The 7569-nt window shown below is 29.5% G+C and overlaps 2 non-coding genes across 2 annotated transcripts; both read left to right on the top strand.

Annotated features, from left to right (window-relative positions):
* The first annotated feature begins 1787 nt into the window (after positions 1-1787).
* On the top strand, positions 1788-1861 carry Trnan-guu (transfer RNA asparagine (anticodon GUU)). The gene has a single exon. It is a non-coding gene; the product is annotated as a tRNA-Asn (tRNA).
* Positions 1862-6520: 4659 nt separating this feature from the next.
* Positions 6521-6594, top strand: Trnan-guu (transfer RNA asparagine (anticodon GUU)). The gene has a single exon. It is a non-coding gene; the product is annotated as a tRNA-Asn (tRNA).
* The last annotated feature ends 975 nt before the right edge of the window (positions 6595-7569 follow it).

The following is a 7569-nucleotide window of genomic DNA, read 5'->3' as shown; positions in this document are numbered from 1 at the left end:
TATAAAAAACTGGATAAAGTTGGTTGGATTCCCCGAAAGCATTAATCACAGCAAAATAACATGAAAATGGCAGACTCGGTTTGATTTAGCCTGTAAATGAGGGATGATGAAAAAGGGAATTATTTTGTATCGTAATTTAAACCGTTTTGCTACATCTTGTATGTATTAATACACAGAATTAAATACTCGTAATAATTTATTTATTGAATTACAAGCGAATGTTAGATTATTCTTAAAAATGATTTTAATCGGCTCTATAAAATCTTATATATAAAAATATATAGATGCAATGCTATAATATTTTGACATTAACATATGGACGATATTTTGAAACACCTCCAATGAAACACTGAAAGGACAAAATTTGGATTCATTAATCACCTAAATTGTTCTATAAAACATTTAAATGGTTTCTGAAGTACATACAGTAAATCTATTGATTATTCTAGAAACGATCAAATAGATGGAACCATGTGTTAAGAGAAATCACATTATAAATTTAAAGTCTGAGTGATTAATGGCTATCTCTAACCGTTTGTCAGGAGGTTAAAATTATATAAGAGAGACTGTTTTTATCATTGCCACTTGTATTTATTCTGTGTTAAATGCATGGTATATACAGAGATTCATTTGTATTTGTTAAAAAGGCAAAATGCAAATGGAGCAATGAGAGATTACTGTTTCTAACCGATCAGAATTCTAGTTTTGCAAAATAATTTTCTTACATTATGGTTAGAATTTTGTACTAGGTTATGCATGCAGACGCTTTCACAATGCATACATATTAATTTGAATTTTGAAGTAAATGTATAAGGTATGGTGCAAGTAAGGGCGCTCCCCATTTCGTTTTGCAAGAGTTACCTTGCTTCATATATTTCCTTATTAAATGCAATGATAATTATAGCATATTGTCACATGGAAACACATCACTGTATTTCTGATATAGAAATCATTTTAAATTGGCTAATACTTGGTAAATAAAAATTTTAATTCTTGTAAGTCTCTTAAACAGGATCTACACTTTCCATCATAACACATTGACCCCCTTACTCCACTTTCTGCGTCTCCATTGTTTCATACTGATATTTTTTCTCTTTGTCTTCTTTGTCTTCTTTGTCTTTTTATCTCCCTTTCTCTTATGTCGAGAAATTATTTTATTTGTTATAGGCATAGCATCTTACACAATTGACATGCTCAGCTCCTCTTTATGATTCCTTTACAAATTACTTTTAACATAGAAGTTATTTATAAACTTCTTGGGGGATTGAAGGAATTAAATGCAGCTACAATGAATTGGAATAACAACATCTATGTTATATTGCTACTAAAAAAAATTGTTGAAATGTTATAGTTTTACAGGAAAGAGTTTCACGTAAGCTTTAAGCTTGTTTTCAATCCTGGATGCAATTTATATTGTAATTTTGTTTGTCAGTATTGAAGAAGAAATAAATATTGTTTAAACCAAAAAAGCAAAAAGCAAAATTTTCCATTGTGCAAATCAAGATAATGCAGAAAAACAAGTATAAACAAAGACAGATGGAAAGTTGTGTGAAGATGCTTCGATTTTTGATTAAGAAATCTAGGTTATGTAAAAGAATACCAATGCATAAAAATGTTTAAAACATTTTGTAACAGGAAAATATTCTTGTTAATCTAAAAATATATGTGATATATATATATATATATATTATCACAAAGTATATCATATAATATCCTGTGTTTATAACGTTTCTTGAATACATTGAACTTTTGTTTAACTTTTGATGAATAGAGTTTGAAGTAAGAACGTCTTTGTGGCGCAATCGGTTAGCGCGTTCGGCTGTTAACCGAAAGGTTGGTGGTTCAAGCCCACCCAGGGACGTTAAGTTTTATGTATTTTTTGTATATGTTTATGTTTAAAGAGGAGAGCTTAGTTAGAAATACACCGATTCTTGAATGTTTGAAACGCTATATAGTTAATAAATGGTCTGGTTAATGACGTAATACATGTGATGTATACATGCATAATTTGGCGTATTTTAGCCTTTAATGAATATATGAATTTAATTTGACATTCATATGAGAAACATGATTTATTTTTGCATTCGGACAAAGATTGGAAAACTTAGAATGTAAGTGAGTAAGTCATAAATGATAGAACGTGTCTATTATCATTTATGGTGTCATAAGCTATATAATGTAACCTTGCCCTGGGATTGCATAACAGATAGGAGTTGGCTACATATTGGATAAGAATCTACCTCAACTATGTTACGAAAAAGTCGCTCTTTATATCCAGCTTATGTCAGACTAAAGTAGATAATGCTTTTATTGCCGCGTTGGGTTTTCTTTAGGGATTCTGTTTTTCTCTATTTTAATGTTAAAACATTTTTTTTTTGCACAACAAAAATAAGCGAAGATACTGTGGGTTTTAAGCGTACGCTTATGGGCTTTGTATACAAAAATTGATTTATGTTAAATACATCTTTGTCTTTACTAATGTGGATATTAAATTTAATCGTTTAACGAATCACTTCAGTATTAAACTCAAAATCAAATGATCAGCTGAACAAAAATCTGAATGTATTTTGATTCCTTTTAAAATGTATTATAGGTAAGCATATTTTTATTTATATCAATTCTTCACTTCACATTTATATTGATGATGTAAACAATATATGTTTTAACATATCAGCAGCGATTTAATCTTTTTGACATTTCATTTGTTTAAAGAATGACAAATTTCAATTGAATTATATGTTAAGAAATAGATTTCATCATGATTTCATAAGCAAACTAACACCTGACGTCCAGAAATAGAATATACTTTCTTTATATGTATTTTATTTGACATCTGGATATATGAGATTACAAAATATTATTATGACAAACTTGAGACCAGAAGTTGAAGACAATGTATAAAGTTTGTATATTTAAAATCAAAATAATTGTATTTTTCTATCTAGGCAATACTTTTTCAAAGAAACAAGGAACATATTTACAAAAAAAGCGAAAATGCATTTTTGATTTCTAAACGTTTTGCGCTCATGCGTTTAAGTATATAATAATGAAATCATATTTGTAGTTCCTTCTAAATATGATTGTGTTGTACCATGTGTCCTAATTTTCTAACATCTTTAACTTTCAAAAATGGTTATATGAAATACTCGAAAATAAAACATTTAGATTGTTAATTCTGGGCAATGCGTTTCAAAAGATACAAAAACTTACTTCCAAAAATTATAGAAACCTTTTGTGACTTCATATTTGAAATTTATATATGTGATATAAAAAGAACCAATATGACTCTTACTGAACATATTTATGTTTCGTAATTAAAATTGTTATGACATACTTTCATTTGTCAAAAGGTAAAATGAAATACTCGGAGAAAACAGGCATAATACAACATTTATTTGATTCACAACATTACTTTGCATTGACTCGATAAAAATTGAACATACATATGCAAGAGCTGCTTCTACATGCAGTAAAATATATTGTTTATTCTCAAATCAAAACTATTAAAATGATAACACCATTTTTACGGGGTATATAATTATATTTTATTACATGCTTTTCGGTGGTTTATAGAAATATATCAGTGATATAAAACTGGTAATTTCACTGTTTGAAACAGTGAAATTACCACTTTGATAATTTCACTGTTTTGAATTTAAGCCCCTTACCTTGTTTCAGTGAAATACAAGCGTGCACAGTACTGGGTACCAACTTAATGACGTGACGTCGTAAATGACGTCACGTTGTATTATTATTTGGCGCGCTTTTCATTCAGTATTAGGTTTAATGTCTTTTTAAAACGTTTCTTTGCATATAATAAAAAGAAAATTTGTTTAGTTTAGTGTAAGATCGAAATATATTTCACCTTGTGTGAACACCAAAAGTTCATATTTCACTCGTGGCTGCGCCACTCGTGAAATATACCTTTTGGTGCTCACTCGGTGAAATATATTCCGATCTTACACTAAACTAAACAAATATCCTCTATATAAAGTTAGAATAATTAATGGCTTTTATTATCATCTCAAATTAGAATATTTTTATTCTTAGTTTTAATTACTGGGTTTCTAAAATTGCCAAATAATTTGTAAAGAGTTTCTGTTCCAAAACATCTAAAAGATACCATTTCATTTTTTCATCTTTTATTTTACCTTACGAATCTATGCTCAAAAATATCATTCTAGCCAGAGAACTATTTCATTTGAAACCTGTTCAAATGTTTAAAATTAACAGAATCGACTAAGAAGAAAACTATACTTGATTCAAATTAACAATGTTTTAATCTGCATGCATATATATTTCTTTCCAAATGACATCTTTAACTTGATTAACACATAACGAAGTCTGTAGGAAGTAAAATAAAGACGAGTGTCATACTATAAAACACGTGCTTTTTGAAATCATTAACTAAAAAGTAAATATCTTCAATGTCAATATACAACATGTTTTCACTTGTGATCCTCATAACTCAAATAACATTTTTTTCTAAAAATGTTCAGAGCAACTCTCTTCAAACGATTTTTCTGACCAAACTGCATCTAAGTCACCATGTTAAACTGAAGGTCCGAAGAGTTTTATCTTTATTTATTTTTATTTATATTCTATTTGTAAAACCAGTCAGGTTCAGGGTTTGTTGGGAAAAAAGTCCAGTTATAAAACAGTTTTTGAATATTTTCTATCAAAGTTATATATGTTACATTAGTTTACTAGAAATCCATAAAATTTCTTTATTTGAAAATATTGTTTCCTAATAGCAGGTGCTCATTTCTTTGAAGTATTAAAAATGTTAGTGTGCCGGAGTTTAAATATCCATTGCTATTATTATATTCACAATATATTTAAAAGGAAGCTTCAAATATATTTCTGTATGCATTTTTATTTTAATTTTGATAAATAAAATTTCTCATTAAATTACCCGGCATATTGCTTTTTTCTGAAAAAAACAAAAAAACAACAAAAACAAGCATAAAATTGGTTGTTTCGTGAAAAATTCAAGTATGACGCATGAATATTTTGAAAATAATGAAACAATTGCTAATGCGCGTTACTGGCATCGTTTTAGGAAACAAATGAGCCGTGTCATGACAAAACCAACGTAATGCGTTTGCGACCTGCATGGATCCAGACCAGCCTGCGCATCCGCGCAGTCTGATCAGGATCCATGCTGTTCGCTATCAGTTTCTCTACTTGTAATAGAGTTGGTAAGCGAACAGCATGGATCCTGATCAGACTGCGCGGATGCGCAGGCTGGTGTGGATCCATGCTGGTCGCAAACCCATTATGTTGGTTTTGTCGTGACATGGCTCAAATTGCTTGCTGAAACACAAACACATGCATCATTCTTGTTATTTTGTAAATGTAATGCAATTCAGTTCGACATTTATAAAAAACAGAACGGTTTCATGCGTGTGTTTTGTAAGTCAAAACAAGTTCAGATAAGACTTAAATTTTCCAAAACGAATCAAATTGTTATTTAAGTCAGAAAATATAATAAATTACATTTTTTGGTGTAATAAAAAATTAACTTGTAGAAAAGTTGAAACGCTCGGTTTTCAAAAGTTGTTAAGCAGATGAAATAAGAAATCTAGCAATATATTTCTGTTCAGTATAATATGTAATTCGTGTGTATGAAAAACTCACATGCAACCCTTTTGCCACTACATAAATCTCATAAAAAATGAATACATAAACGTTTATTTACCAAAATAATTGTTGAAATGTGATACATTGAGTTGACACTGCTCAAATGCCCAAATTAAAACGAGATGCCTTTTCCAAAAATAGCTGGAAAAGGCCCAGTATGATTTTTAAATTAAGTTATTGTGACCTTGACCAGTAGCAACTGACTCAAAATATCAATAGGGGTCATCCACTGGCCAGTGCCTCACTGGCCTCTTCCCTCACTAAATATAAAGACAGTAAATGTCAAATTTTAAAGTCAAAATGATAAATGGCTTTTTGTAAACTTCTTCCCAGGAGGTCAAAAATTAAAGAAAGGAAAAAAGACAATTATCTTATAAACATTAAAATTAATATAGTGGGCTTATTTTCCAACATTGTTACAGGCCTTTATTCTGGCAAATGAATGGTAGTTATAGATGTTAATTTTTATTGGTAAATTGCAAATGACAGATGGATTCTTTTTTAATAATAAAAGTAAAAATAGTCGGGCGCTTTGCTAAAAGACAAAGTGCGTCATGTGAAGATTTAACAGTTATTATTTAAGAAGAGTAAGTACATATTTTGAAAGACTGTCACATGATTAATTTATTTTGTGGGGAGAAAAGATAAGTAAACTAATGCATAAATGTTTGAACTGTATATAACAATGAAATAAATATACATGTATAAATAAATAAAAAAAATATTATGTGATGAAAATATATATATACGTATAAATACGACAATATACACTGTTTAAACCTGATTATGCATCAAACTCCGGCGTATATAGCGTATATTTAATATATAGATATGAATTTTGATAAATAAATCTTGATGAATAATTTTACACATGACCGTCTCTGTGGCGCAATCGGTTAGCGCGTTCGGCTGTTAACCGAAAGGTTGGTGGTTCAAGCCCACCCAGGGACGTTATTTTTTGTGTATTTTCTGTATATGTTCTGAAGAGGACTATGCAAAAAAGAGATTTTGCACATTTTAACAAAGGATAAAAAATAAAGGTTTTAAACAATCTGCTTAAATAAAAATCTAGGAAAAGGGAGCTCTCACAATAGCAAATACACAGCAGGTGAAAGGTTTGACCCCTGATGTGGTTTTAAGTTTGTAACATCCGAGGTTACGGAGACGAGCGCGTGAGCTTTAACACGAACGAAAAAATCATTCTTAAAGTACAACAGTTTATCCTAGCTTCCAAACGTTTTACTAACTAATATCAACTTTTTTTTCTGTCCATCACTTCCCGATTATATTGTGTGCAGACATATATTCTCTATTCTTTACCTAAATTCAAAACTTTATTTAAATATTTTATTCTCTTTTTTCTCGAAACATTCTAAATATAATCATTTGAAAAAACTAACTTAAATCGAATACTAGTTAAAAACAATATTTTACTTTGTAACAGAAATTGTTTGGAGTAATTTCCCAATATGAAACAATCTTGAAACAGAAGTTTTCTTATTCTGCTACTTTAGATAATATTGTTCTAACAAATTTATTCATTTTAATTATTTATATGATTACTCTTTTCTGTATTATTCTAACCAAATATGTGCATATTTTATATTGCAAGTACATTATGTGTGGAAAAGAATTTACATAAGTCACATTTGACTTGTTTTCCAATCCACGAAATATATCAGTGTGTTTATATATGCTTACTGTACATATATATGTTGTAAAAATAGAAATAAAATATTGTTTAAACTAACATCCGAGGTCAGCCAGACTGTTTCGGCGCTAAATGACTTAAATTGTGTTGGTGCGACGTAAAATCATCAAACAGCTTAAGGCGGTGCATGAGTGTTTGAGAGATGTTGTACCCTACATATCCTCTCATGAAAAAATCCAGACTGACCAAGTCTGCCTTTTACACTTTTTAAATTT

The sequence above is a fragment of the Ruditapes philippinarum genome, unplaced genomic scaffold, assembly GCF_026571515.1.
Source record: "Ruditapes philippinarum isolate M1 unplaced genomic scaffold, ASM2657151v2 ctg534_1_1_1_1, whole genome shotgun sequence".
NCBI lineage: Eukaryota > Metazoa > Mollusca > Bivalvia > Venerida > Veneridae > Ruditapes > Ruditapes philippinarum.
Note: the sequence above shows the minus strand (reverse complement) of the source record. Positions and strands in the feature narration are given on the sequence as shown.